The sequence below is a fragment of the Nuphar pumila genome, chromosome 3 (assembly GCF_984573655.1).
Source record: "Nuphar pumila chromosome 3, dmNupPumi1.hap1.1, whole genome shotgun sequence".
Taxonomy (NCBI): Eukaryota; Viridiplantae; Streptophyta; class Magnoliopsida; order Nymphaeales; family Nymphaeaceae; genus Nuphar; species Nuphar pumila.
In genome coordinates, this window is record NC_143251.1 from 44,953,302 (window position 1) to 44,967,122 (window position 13,821).

Here is a 13,821-nt window from a genome sequence, read left to right on the forward strand (position 1 = left end):
TATTTGTCCGCCAAATCTTGTTAAAAATATTTGTCAACCATTCTAAACCTTTCTCTCCCAAGCATTTCCAAGCCTCAATAGGTATACCATCTGGGCCAACTGCCCTTCTTGCTTTCATTTTCTTCAAAGCCTCTGCAATTTTGTTCTTTTGAATCTTGCGCATGAAGTCACGATTCATCTCATGAAAAGGAATGGACAAGTTTCCAAGATCTTGAGCATGACTTCCGTTAAATAGCTTATCAAAATAATCTTTCCATCTCTCTTTAATCTCCTCATCTTTGACTAAAACCCTTTGTGTTTCATCATACTCAGATCCCTCGATTTTCTATCTCTCATCTTTGCAAGCCTATAAATATCCTTCTCGCCCTCTTTGGTATCCAACTTGTCATAAACCTCCTTATATACCTTATCCCTCGCGTTCCGAACTACTTTTTTAGCTTCCTTATTTGCTATCATATACTTCTGCAAATTCTCATTATCACGACTCTTACTTAGATTTCTATAACACTCTCTTTTAACCTTAATAGCTAATTTGACATCCTCGTTCCACCACGATGTATCCTTACCTAGCGGTGCACCGCCTTTAGACTCACCCAATACCTCCTTAGCCACCTTTCTCATGCCACCCGCTATCTTATTCCACATTGATTATGAATCCTCTTCGAGACACCAATCAACTTCCTTAACTACCTGCTCTACAAACATTCCTTGTTTAACACCTTTCAGTGCCCATCACTTAATTCTAGGATCTATCCTATGTCTATCCCTTTTGTGGTATTATCTAATTCAAAGATCTAAAATTCAGACTCTATGTTGTGTATCTACACTTTCTCCTGGTATAACCTTACAATCGATGCAACAACCCCTATCTCTCTTTTTAAGTAGGAAAAAAATCTATCTGACTCGTATTAACCCCACTTTTAAATGTTACTAGGTGAGACTCCCTCTTCCTAAACCAAGTGTTTGCTAAGATCATATCATAGGACAAACCAAAATCTAAAATCCTTTCTCCACTTTCGTTTCTTTCGCCTATACCAGTCTCCATGGATACTCTCAAATCCATCCCTACTAATGCCTATATGTCCATTAAGGTTACCGCCGATGAAAAGCTTTTCACCATAAGATATTCCTTGTACTACTCCATCTAAATCTTCCCAAAACTGATGCATAATGGAATCATCTAAACCTACTTGAGGTGCATAAACACTAATAATATTAATAATATCCGTACCTAATACTAATTTAATAAGTAAAATCCTATCACCCTTCCTACGGACCTCAACTATCTTATCTATAAACTCACGACTCATAACAATCCCTACTCCATTCCTATTTCTATTTATTCCTGTATACCAAATCTTATATCCCTGAGGTTCTATCACTTTTGCCTTCTCACCTACCCATTTGGTTTTGTAGACATAAAATATCAATCTTTCTCCTACACATAACATCTACTAACTCTACCAACTTACCGGTTAAAGACCTTATGTTCCAAGTGGCTAACCTAATTTTATGGTCTTGGACTAACTTCTTTACCCCCACCCGTCCAACAAAGTGAGGGAACCCTTGCCTATTTGACACCACACCCGGGCGCCGGTGTGACGCGTCGCTTTCGGGCGACGACCTAGCAACCCTTGCCCATTTATCACTGCCTCCGGGCCTATAGAGTACAACGCGCCGCTCTGTAGGGAACGCCCCAACAAAATTCTCATATTGGTTCATATTCATAGGGTATGACTAAGTTTTTATGCTGCTGTCATTGGCCTACCGCAACCCTCCTCTTTTATCCTGGCTTGGGACTGGCAGTGTATAACTGTGTATAACTAAATAGTTATACACAGGCGGAGTTATAATACACCTTGGATATGGTATCAAATCCAAACGTGACATCGAGGATTCAATATTAAGGATCCGAATCCTTAACTGAAATCTATTACTAGATATGCAATTAAGATGTTCGGGATCCAATATCGAGGATCCAAATAGGATATTAAGGATCCAAGATTGAGGATCCAAACAGGACATCCGAGATCCAAATAAGACTACATAAAACTAAGAGAACATGCTTTGAACATGAAATTTCAAGTTTGATTAACAAATAAAATTTACAAGTGCTACAACAAATGTTTCCTCATAATCTATTCCATATTCCTATGAATATCCTTTTTACAATTAATCTTGCCTTATATCTTTTTAAAGACCTGTCACCCTTTGTTTTGATTTTAAAGACCCATCTATAGTAAGAAGAGAGCCCTTGATCTCTGCACAGATCAATCGCAGGGAGAGAGAGAGATTCCAGAGAAAGTGCATCAGGCCTGTGGTTGCGCCTCTCATTGTATTAATAATTTGAGAACAAAAACACTAGGGTACAAAAGTACCCCTTAATAACATGCTAATTTACATTATACATCGATTGGATCTGGACCCGATCCAATATATAAAGCGGGTTGGGTCCTGCAAATACAAAATGACGACTTCTTTTCAGCCTCCCTCAAGTTGTGCATGTTCCTGAATCATGCACAACTTGCCCTTTAGAAACCAAAATCTGTCCTTTGTTAACCCTTTAGTAAGAATGTCAACAACTTGTTCTTCAGTCGGCACATACATGGGCTCAATCTCTTTATCTTCAACTTTTTTCCTAATAAAGTGTTGATCTATTTCAATATGCTTTGCTCGACTATGGTGAATGGGGTTGAAGGACATGTTGATGGCACTTTGATTATCACACAGTAGCAGTGACTGAGCAACCGGTTCTCCCATTTCAGTCAGGAGATGTCTTATCCATGTAGCCTCAGCCGTAGCAGTAGCCATCGATCTGTATTCAGCCTCAGTACTTGACCTAGCAACCGCCTTTTGCTTTCTACTGCTCCAGGATACCAGGTTTGGTCCAATGAAACTGCAATAACCAGATACTAATCGCCGTTCATCCGGATCACCTGCCCAATCAGCATCAACATAAATGACGATCTCATGGCTCCCGCCTGGATCTAATTCTCTTTTCTTGTATACCAGCCTATCACCAACTGTACCCTTCAGGTAACGAAGTATGCGTTTGACTGCCTCCATATGTGACATACGAGGTTCATGCATAAACTGAGATACCTGATTAACCGAGTATACTATATCAGGCCTAGTCAAAGTTAGGTATTGCAACATACCAACTAAGCTGCGATACTTAGTGGGATCTCTATATATATCTCCTTCCTTTGAACTCAGTTTCTAATGGATGACACTTGGAGTTGTTAACTGTAAAACCCCAATTAAAAAAAAAAAAGAAAAATCTGTTTGGACCCGGGCCGGGTCGGGTCCGGACCCCGACCCGACCCGGGCCCCTTTTTTATTTTAGGGTTTTCAAAAACTCGAGCATTCCGGCGCCGCAACCCCCCCCCTTTTCTTTCCCCTTCGTGTGCGGGCAAGTTTGGGAAACCCACCAGGGGTTTCCTCTTTCGATTGCCCCCTGCGCCTTTATGAGAGAGGTTGGAGGGCGAGGGGAGTCACGCCTCCCTCTCGCAGCCCTCGCCCCTCCCCTCCGTGCCGGTCTCCTCCCTGCTGCGCACGCCGCCGACGCCGGCCACCACTCCCAGGTACGCCGTTCTCTTCTCCTCCCTCTTCTTTTCCTCACCCCCCTCTCTGTCACCTCGCCGGGAGGCCGGCAGGCGGCGCACAGCCCCTGCCGTGCCCTCCTGCCTCTCCGGTAATCACCGGAGGGCCGATAGGTGGCCTGCAAGGCCCCTGTCGTCCCCTCTTCCCTCTGGGGGTGCGCCGAAGTGCCGGCAGGGGACCAATGGCCCCTGCGACACTCCCTCACCTCTGTGGGTGACAGGGAAACTGACGGGAGGTCGGTTTCCCTCCCTGTCACCCCCACCCCGGTCTCTCTTTCGGCAGGGGTCAGTTCCCCTGCCACCTTTCGACCACCTTTAGGCAGGGGCAATGCCCCTGCCGCTTCTTGTTTTTTTCGGCAGGCGGGGGCTCGCCCCGCTGCCTCTTGTGTTCTGGCGCGCAGGGGTAGTGCCCCTGCCGCCTTCCTGTCTCGGCTGGCAGGGGCAATGCCCCTGTCGCCCTTTATTTTGTTGAGCTGGCAGGGGCTCACCCTCTGCCGCCCCCTGGCTTCTGAGAGGGCAGGGAATACCCCCTGCCGCTCTTGACCCTCGGCACGCAGGGGGCCGGACACCTCCCCCCCCCTTGCGGCTCCGCGATTTTTGACTGGCAGGGGTTGAGGCCCCTGCCGTCTCTTGATTCGTCAGGCAGGGGCTGGGGCCCCTGCCATTCCTCATTTTCGACAGGCAGGGGCTGGGGCCCTTGCCATTTCTTCATTTTTGTCAGGCCAGGGCCCTTGCCATTCTGTTTGTACCAGGCAGGGGCCGAGGCCCTGCCTTTCCTTGTTCTTGAGGTAGGGGCCGAGACCTCTGCCATGCGTGACCTGTTTGGCTGGGGCAAGGGCCCTGCCCTTCGTGTTTTGTCATGCAGGGGCCGAGGCCCCTGCCATTCGCTATTATTGTCAGTCAGGGGCCGAGGCCCCTACCATTCACTATTTCGTCAGGCAAGGGCCAAGGGCCCTGCCTTTTGTTGTTCTGTCTGGAAGGGGCCGGTATCCCCGGTCACTTAATCCTACCCTTGCTCCCGTCGTACCATTTAATTAAATTATCATAATTGAATACTCACCCTGTTGCAGACCTCGCATCAGACCCCCCGCTCTGGCTCCGCGGCCCGAGCCTCGTATCATCTACACGCGTAGACGCACGCAGCTGCACGACATCCCGAGGTAGGGGAAAGTCGCACAAATAGTGTGTATGAACAAAATAAAATAAGACTTCTGAGATAGAATAATTATTTTGCATATTTGCGTATCTGAAGAAGTATTGGTTGATCAATGTTTTACTCTTTGTGATTCTTTTGAAATTGCATAATGTAAATTCTTTGGGTAGACTCATTCTAGAAAGAATCAAGCAGTTTACTTGGCATGCCTGTTTACGTGTACGATTACTTCACTCATAATTGTCTATTATGCATGCTTATTCCTTTGAAACTGCATACTTAAGATAGACTTTGTGAAGAGACTCAAAACCACTGCAATTGTTATTATAACCGAACCTTAAGGCAGGTACGGTATGAATTTTATGTAAGATCATGGAGGGTATTGAAGTGTGAAATCTATACTTTACTGATTTTGATGTGGTAATATCGGCCTCCACAGGCCAATTGCTCAGAAAAGCAAAACATGTCATGTAGGAACCAAAAGAATCATAAAACATTATGTTGCCCTCTCATCGTAGTTGTACCTCTAGGAAGGTACGATTGTACTTTTGGACAAGTACGTCCCATGTGGGTTACGATGGTGGGATGATGAGGTTGTAGCAACCTCGATGAGTGCAATTAGCACAATGCTGAGATCACATAAAGGGTGACCATTCGCCTTCACAGGCAAGATGCTTGAGTGGGTCTAATGGACCAGAGCATGTAGGATGGGGCGGCGGTTAAGAAACCCCCGTCGTACCCATCCGATCTTCACGGTTCATCAAGGGAGAGGATGGATGGTACAAAGACTTCGATGGACAGGTTGTTAACAACCACCCCACGGGCAAAAGACTCGGTTTTCCCCAGTCATCGGAGTTAGGGGAATTGGGATTACCATAAATTATCCTAGGTGGTAACTCCTAGGCACTTCTGCAGAAGTTGGATGCATCCATGGGCCACGAATGCCTTTGGGGATTTACTCTCTTGGTCACTGACCGTCCCCTTAGGAGCGGACTCAGTCAGCCATCCGGGTTAATGAAAACACCTGACATAATAAACCCCCGGATCGGTCTCGGCTGTTTCTACGTTTCGCGTCTGTGCGTACCCACAGGCCAGTTAATATCAGAACTTAAAGAATATATTCATGAATAGATGTAGATGACTGAGACTTACACTGCTTCAACTAACCACTCTTTGCACTTATTACACTTGTTAGAATAGACTACAACTGCTTTAATTGCTTAAATATCATAACTGCTTATCTCATGAATGTCCTGTTTTATTTTCATTCTACCTATCTGTTCGTGCACCTACTGGTTTGTTATGAAACTGACCCATTTCATGGGCAGGTGAGGAGTAGGACTTCACTGGCGGCCGATGGCGTGGTGCAACGTGGATTAAGATTCATCTTCTTTCTGCTGGCGGCTTGGCTCTGGGATTTTTTGGAGTTTTCTTAGATTTATTGAACTTTGGAATAAAATGCTCATTTTGTAATAAACTGCAGATTTTAATCGATTGCCTTAGTTCTTAAATTCCTTTAAGTTGTTCTACATGTGAATGATGGTTTTTCAGCTAACGTATCCAAAATTGTTGACTTGTGTTCCTTTCTAATTGTCTTCCGCTGTCATTTTTAAAAGTTAAAACTTTAAATCTTTGAAAGGTTTTTCGATAAAGTTTTCGAAATCACAAGTCGAAATTTTGGGGCGTTACATTAACGGCTTACAATCTGTCATATTTGCTCTGCTGAGAATGTCCAACGTGTATTTATGTTGAGTAAGGGTGAGTGAATCACCTCTTTTATCAACTTCTACCTCAAGAAAATATCGCAGCTCTCCCAAATCTTTCATCTTGAACCTCTGATTTAACAACTTCTTCACCCGCTCAATGTGACTTCTACAGTTCCCTGTGATGATGATGTCATCTACATATATCAATAGAAGAGTAGTGACACCTTGTTCATTGTGAATAAATAATGAGTGATCTAGAAGGGACTGAGAGAAGCCATGCTTTTGTATCTTTGAGAAAAGCTGTCGAACCAGGAACGAGAAGCTTGTTTCAAACCATAGAGTGCCCTCTTTAACTTACATACATATTTTTTGGCGTCTCGTTCTGCATATCCAGTGGGTTGCTCCATGTAGACCACCTCTTTTAAATCCCCGTGCAGAAATGCAGTTTTTACATCCAGCTGGCTCAATGTCCATCCATGCTCAATGGCTAGACTCAACACAATGCGAATGATTCCCATTTTAACTTCAGGTCTAAAAGTTTCATCGAAGTCTTGTCCTTCCTCTTGTGTGAATCCCTTGGCTACAAGTCTAGCCTTATACCTTTTGATGCTCCCATCTGGCTTATACTTTATCTTGTACACCCATTTTGACCCAACAACATTTCTGTTTGGGGGTCTAGGTACAATTTCCCATGTCCCACATTCATGTAAGGCTTCCATTTCTTCATTCATTGCTTCTACCTATCTTCTAGAATTCACAGCTTGATAGAACATGAGGGGCCCATCCTCTTTACTTATGGATGTCAAGAACAACTGAAAATCCAATGAAATTTTTTTATAACTTACCCATCTATCAAGCGGATGTCGGATCCGTGAGGATCGTCTGATATCCATCATCTGTGAAGCGGGATCAGATGGTTCCGTACTTGTACAAGAAATGGATGAGGGCTTTTTCTCTCGCCGGGTGTACACAACACCCTTGTACCTTCTTGGCTCCAAGTCATGTGTAAGAGTCTCTTCCGTTTGAGTTTCATTGGTTGATGTCTCATATGTCTCCTTCTGACTGCAATTTGCTGGACAATCTATTTTACCATTGAAAAAGAGTTCTGAACTTAACCATGGGTAGTATACCTCAATGCTGGGACTTGAGTTATTAGCATAAAGAGTTGATCTAGCATTCTGATCATCAAAATTCATTTCATCAAAAACTACATTCCTTGATATTTTGACACGCTTACTCAAGGGATCATAACACCTGTACCTTTTGTAGTATTCTGCATATCCTATAAACCTGCATTTTAAGGCTTTATCTTGGAACTTGTTCCTTAGTGAGCTGTCAATGTGAACATAGCAAACAGATCCAAACACACGTAATTCATGATAATCAGGTTGTGTGCCGAAAAAAGAAAAATATGGTGACTTATTCTCTAAGATACTCATGGGCAGCCGATTTATCACATGAACTGTAGAATGAAAAGCCTCAGTCCATAATGATACAGGGAGATTGCTCCCGTGCATCATGCTCATTGCAGTCTCAACAATATGTCGATGCTTCCTCTCAACAATCCCATTTTGTTGAGGTGTATGCGGGCAAGACACTCTTCTCTTTATCCCATTATGTTGAAGGAAACTAACAAAATCACTCCAGGAGAATTCACCTCCTCCATCACACTGGAAATTGAGAATGTTGGTAGAGAAATGATTTTGAACAAAGGAATGAAATCTCTGGAACAATCCAAAGACTTCTGATTTATGCTTCATAAAAAATATCCAGGTATAGCGCGAGTAACTATCAAGGAAAATAAGATAGTATTTGCTGCTAGAAAGAGAAGTAATTGGGGCAGGACCCCAGACATCCGATCAAATGACCTCAAATGGCCTTGAAGCTCTTTTATTAATGGAAGCGAATGATAAAATATGACTCTTACATAAATGACAACTAGAACACTTTGTATCAACGACCTCTGAACTCAGACTGGACTTAGGAATGAGATTATTCAAGACAAGTTTTTCAATAAAATGGCGACCACAATGGCCAAGACGACTATGCCAAAGTTTTGGCTTATTACATTCAGAAATAGTGAATATAAAATCAGAATAAAAAAATTGTCGTTGGTGAGGCTTTAAGGGTGAATGATCAGAATGAATGGAGGAAGGATCTTCTTGAAAGATGTACATGTTGCCCCATCGTTTTCCTTCAGCGAATGTCTTCCTCGTGCGAAGATCCTTGACATAAACAGAAGAGGGAGTAAATTCAACTGAAGCATTAACATTATCAACGAGTTTTGAGACAGAAACAATGTTCTTTTGAATATTAGGTGCATGAATGACACTTGAAAGTTTAAGAGAGAACTTTGACATGGGTATAATAACATTTCCAGTATGTGAGATTGAGTGATGAGATCCATTTCCCGTGACTATGCTATTTTTACCAACATAAGGTGTAAGAGACAAGAGTTTACCTGCATCACCCGTGACATGAGTAGCTGCTCTAGAGTCAACATACCAAATGCCTTTGTCATTTTGTTTCATATTCAATCCTGCCAAGGCTGCCAACAGCAAGTCTTTTACTTCTCCATCCTTCCGAGCCTCTGCTTGTGGAGCTTTTCCTTTGTTTTGAGGGTTAAACCAACAATTCGCTTTAATGTGCCCTTTCTTGTTGCATAGAAAACAGGTGGGGATGGGTCTCTGTCCTTGTATATTAGGTGTTGGAAGTATACCACGACCACCATAGGTATTTCTCCCTTGACCTCCTTTTCCTCGAAAAGAACTTCCTCGTCCTTGACCATAACTCATTCCTGTAGCTAGAACATCTTGAGTTCTTGAATGTCCATGAGAATCTTCAGAAGATCCTTTTAGAGTCATTTCATATTGCAATAATTTCGCACGAAGGTCTTCAAACTTTGGAAGTTCTGGTAAACATAGCAAGGTTGTCGTCATAACATGATATTCTGGCCCCAATCCGCTCAAGGTTTGTTGCACCTTATCTTTTTCACTGACAAGACACCCAACAATAGCCAGCTGGTCTGTGATGCCTTTCATTTTGTTTAGGTATTCCATAATAGACATGGAATCTTTCCTCGACATTTGAAACTCTCGCTTAAGAAACATAATTCTTGCCTCAGAAATTTATGAATATGTTTGAACTAGCTTATCCCACGGCTCCTTGGCAGAACAATCATCAGGAATGGCAACAAGGACCTTTTGTGAGAGGGTTGAAGTGATGTATGCCACTAGTGATTGATCCCTCTTCATCCATACAACATATTCTGGATTCTTGCGAAGCACAATAGGCTGTTCTCCTTTATCATCCATTTTTTCCTGTGAAATGAATTCTAGAGGCGAAGGAACCGATCCATCCAGATGACCAGAGAGGTCTTGACTCTTTATAAATGGGTACGTGACTGGACTCGGCTAACAGGACAACAAAAAGAACCAGTTCACGTGTTGAATCAACTTCACGTGGTAGTGCACAACAGACAGAAAGACAAAAAAAAAAGCACAGTCTAATGTATTAAATCGGCAAAATGAAGGATTCAGAACCTTCGAAACAACAGAGAACAATCTATTGAATCAGCAGAAAAGGGATTCAAAACCCACGATAAAACAACAAAGAAGAAGTGTAATCAGCAGAGAGAAGTGTATTGAATCAGCAGAAAACAGATTTAAAACCCACGATGAAACAACAAAGAATAACCCACGATGAAACAACAAAGAATCTGTCACCGTGACTCACGATGAAACAGAAAATACGAAACAACAGAGTGTCTCCGCAAAGAATCTGTCACTGTGACCCACGATGAAACAGAAAAAAAAAAAACGAAACAGCAGAGAGTAACCCACGAAACAACAAAGACCACTAAACAGCAAAGAAGAGTCTTAGCAAAGAATCTGTCACCGTGAACGAGCTTCTCACACCCAGACTTGGTTAATCTGTCACCGTGATCGACTTTCACGTTGATGGGAATAAAAAGAGGCAGTTCTTCATCCCCAGATTGTATGCTGCTTTGATACCATGTAAGAAGAGAGCCCTTGATCTCTGCACAGATCAATCGCAGGGAGAGAGAGAGAGAAAGAGGGAGAGAGAGAGATTCCAGAGAAAGTGCATCAGGCCTGTGGCTGCGCCTCTCATTGTATTAATAATTTGAGAACAAAAACACTAGGGTACAAAAGTACCCCTTAATAACATGCTAATTTACATTATACATTGATTGGATCTGGACCCGATCCAATATATAAAGCGTGTCGGGTCCAACAAATACAAAATGACGACTTCTTTTCATCTACATCCTATTGTCTTCTTTCTCTTGGGAAGATGTTGAACTGCCCAAGTACGGGCTTTGTGTAATGCATCTAATTCTATTTTCATAGCTTATACCATTTCTTTTATGTTTTTAGCTTCATTGTAGTCAGATAGTTCATGATATGAATGAATTGCTAGAAGGCAAGCCCTATAATTTGGAGAAAAGGATTCATAAGAGACAAACCTATTTGGAGACCTATGTATTCGTTCAGATCTTCTAACACTAGCTCTTTAATATTTGTTTGATTGATTATGATCTTTGGTGTAAAATACCATGAGTTTTTAAATATAATTGAAATTCATTTAAAAGAAACTCCCCCCTGAGTCTGAGCGGAATACTTTAATATTTGTTTTAAATTGATTTTTAACTAGATTATGAAAATTTTTAAAACACAAAAAAACTTCGAATTTGAGTTTAAGAAAGTATATCCAAGTATGTCTACTAAAATCATATATGAATGTAACATAATATTAATAATCACCTTTTGACATAATGGGAGTGAGACCCCATACATCCGAATGCACTAATTCAAAAATTTCTTTAGTCAAGAAAGTTCTTGATCCAAAAGGCATCATTTGCATTTTTTCAAGTATACAATCTTCACATACAAAATCTTTTATCTTTACAAAATTTTTCAAAAATGAAAAATGAGATAATTTGGATATACTAATCTTTTATGTCAAAGATTTAAATTAATGTCTTTGACATGATTACAAAAAGGGTTTTTGGGTAAACATAAGGAATCTATATAATAAAGATCTTCTCTTGGCCTTGCCTAATCAGCTTTCTTAACTGGAGATCTTACACCCAACAAGCCTTAGATGAGAAGAGTATTTTACACTGATAATCGAAAATTTGAGACACCTAAAAAATGTTTAAGTCTAATTTTAGAATAACCCTCACATTTGAAATAAAAAGGTTTTTTGAGATATTGTTGAGCTTTCTTACACTTTTAACTTTTAAAGAAGTACCATCGACGGTTGATACACATGAAAAATATGAATTAGTGCAATTGGATAATAGACTCATTATGAGTCACGTGAAAAGAGACTCTCGAATCCAAAATCTAAGAAGACTTACCCAGGGGAGAAGAAGAGGATGGCAGTGCCAGATGTAGAAGAAGTGCCTTTAAGAATTTGTGAGACGGCCTCTGCTATTTGGGCAATTGTTAAATCATTGGAGTTGTCCCCCTTTCTTTGATTCTTGAAGTTCTTCACTTATGACGGTCACTTTCTTGAACTTGGGACAATCTGGTCTTATATGCCCCAATTTTTTACAATGATGACAAATGATTTTACCTCTGTATCCTCTTCCGTTATGTCCTTCTCCATTGAATTTTCTTTCAAAGTGAGGTGGTTTATAAGTTTTTACAAAATTTTCGAGTCTTGATACGACAAGAATCTCATCATTAGACTTGTGCATTCAAAGTCTTATTTCTTCTTGGCAAATTTGAGCAAAAGCTTCACTTATAGAAGGAGTCAAAGGCCTATGAAGCAAGGAGAACCTAACTTGATCAAATTCCGGTCGGAGACCATAAAGAAAAGAGAAAATGTTTTCTCTTTCAACTTGTAATTTCCTCGTTTCAATAGCCGAACCTTCCCATTTTGGTTCTAACATGGCCAGTTCATCCCAAATAGGAGATAAAATACCGTAAGTGTCTTACACTTTTATCTCCTTGTTTTGTATTACGTACCTTGTCTTGAAGATAATATAATCTTTTTGGATGAAGGTGCTCTTTAGAAAAATCTATGCATCACGTGCCATTTTAAATTTGATAATGTTGGTGGCGATTTTGAACTCCATGGTATTTATGAACCATGAGAGAATTTGAGTATTGCTAGCTTCCCAATCTTTCAACTTGTTCTGATATTCTTATAAAACTTTTTCTTTTTCTTCTTCAGATAAAGCTTTGACTTGATCTCCTTCTCTTCTTGTCAATTTGAGTTGAGGTTCATTAGTGGTTCCACTAACAAAACTCCAAAGCTTTGTACATTTGATGTGATTCTTTATAGCGGTCACCCACATTAAATAATTGTTTTCGTTGAGCTTGTAGGAGATGATGGAGGCAAAATCTCTTTCTCCCATAATGAAGAATTTTTGTGTAGAAGGAGTGGATGGGGACTAAAGGTTGAAGAGCACCACCACAAGGAGAGCAATCCCAAGATAGCTTTCATTGCTCCAAGAGCCTAGCTCTGATACCATGTAATAAAACAAGAGTGCACAATTACAATGCCAACACAAGTGCACAAATATAATATGGTCTCTAATGGACCAATGACAATCTCATAAAAGAGATATACAAAAATATAAAATCCACAAGAACACAAAGGCACAAAGCTCACAAGAGCACAATATATAAAAGGTATTGTATTAACACACTTCAAATGCTTTAGAAAAGCATAACATTACATAGAGAGGATAGAGCCTCACGTACCTTTAAGGGAGGTAGTCCAACAGTCATTGGACTGTCACCCCAACAGTCATTTTGACTTTATAATAAAAAACAAATAAATAAACAAAAAGACTTTCCCTAATGGACTGTATTCAAATACATAATGTGAAATAACCAAAATACCCCTGATATACATATATTGTATAAAAATACATATATCAGTCAGGTATAAATATATACACAGTATTTTAATACCCTCTCCTAAATTTCATTTTCTCCTTGGCAAACTTTCAGTAGTTTGAGTGGGAGTGTTAAATATCGTATTTTCTCTCTCTCTCTCTCTCTATATATATATATATGTATATGAGTTATAATATATTGTATTTAGGACTTAAAATGTATTTTTTATTTTGGTTTCTTTTATTTTTTATTTTTGAAATAGCTAGGATGGACTAGCCATTAGACTAGTGTAATGGCTAGTCCTTTGGCCTCTTTTGTATATATAATGGGATCTCCCCATTCTCTCTTTTATGCATTCTTCTTAATGCATTTTATGATTAATAAAATTATATTTTTTAATATTGTGAGTGTTCTCTAAGTGCATTTGTGTGTGCTCTTGCCCGTAAGTGTCATTCTGCTCTTTCCCTATTGTGGGGTACTTATTA

General features: G+C 40.7%; 1 protein-coding gene across 4 annotated transcripts in view; it reads left to right on the forward strand.

The window, feature by feature from the left end:
* The window catches only part of LOC149842768 (TRAM, LAG1 and CLN8 (TLC) lipid-sensing domain containing protein), a 111,973-nt gene that overhangs the window by 42,419 nt on the left and 55,733 nt on the right, over positions 1-13,821 (forward strand). The gene's annotated exons all lie outside the window — the stretch shown is intronic.